Source organism: Orycteropus afer, unplaced genomic scaffold (assembly GCF_000298275.1).
Source record: "Orycteropus afer afer isolate SDZICR_OR568_19922 unplaced genomic scaffold, OryAfe1.0 scaffold00632, whole genome shotgun sequence".
NCBI classification, from domain to species: Eukaryota; Metazoa; Chordata; class Mammalia; order Tubulidentata; family Orycteropodidae; genus Orycteropus; species Orycteropus afer.
Genome location: NW_006922219.1, coordinates 1,139,214 through 1,139,458, shown reverse-complemented (window position 1 = coordinate 1,139,458; position 245 = coordinate 1,139,214).

The following is a 245-nucleotide window of genomic DNA, read 5'->3' as shown; positions in this document are numbered from 1 at the left end:
CCTGACACAAGCCATAATATTCCCAGTCACTTCATATGCATGTGAGAGCTGGACAATGAATAAGGAAGACCGAAGAAGAGCTGATGCTTTTGAGTTGTGGTGCTGGCAAAGAATGCTGAAAATACCATGGACTGCTAAAAGATCTAATAGATTTGTCCTGGAGGAAGTACACCCAAAATGCTCCTTGGGAGCAAGATGGCCAGACTTTGCTCACCTATTTTGGTCATGTTGTCAGAAGGGACCAT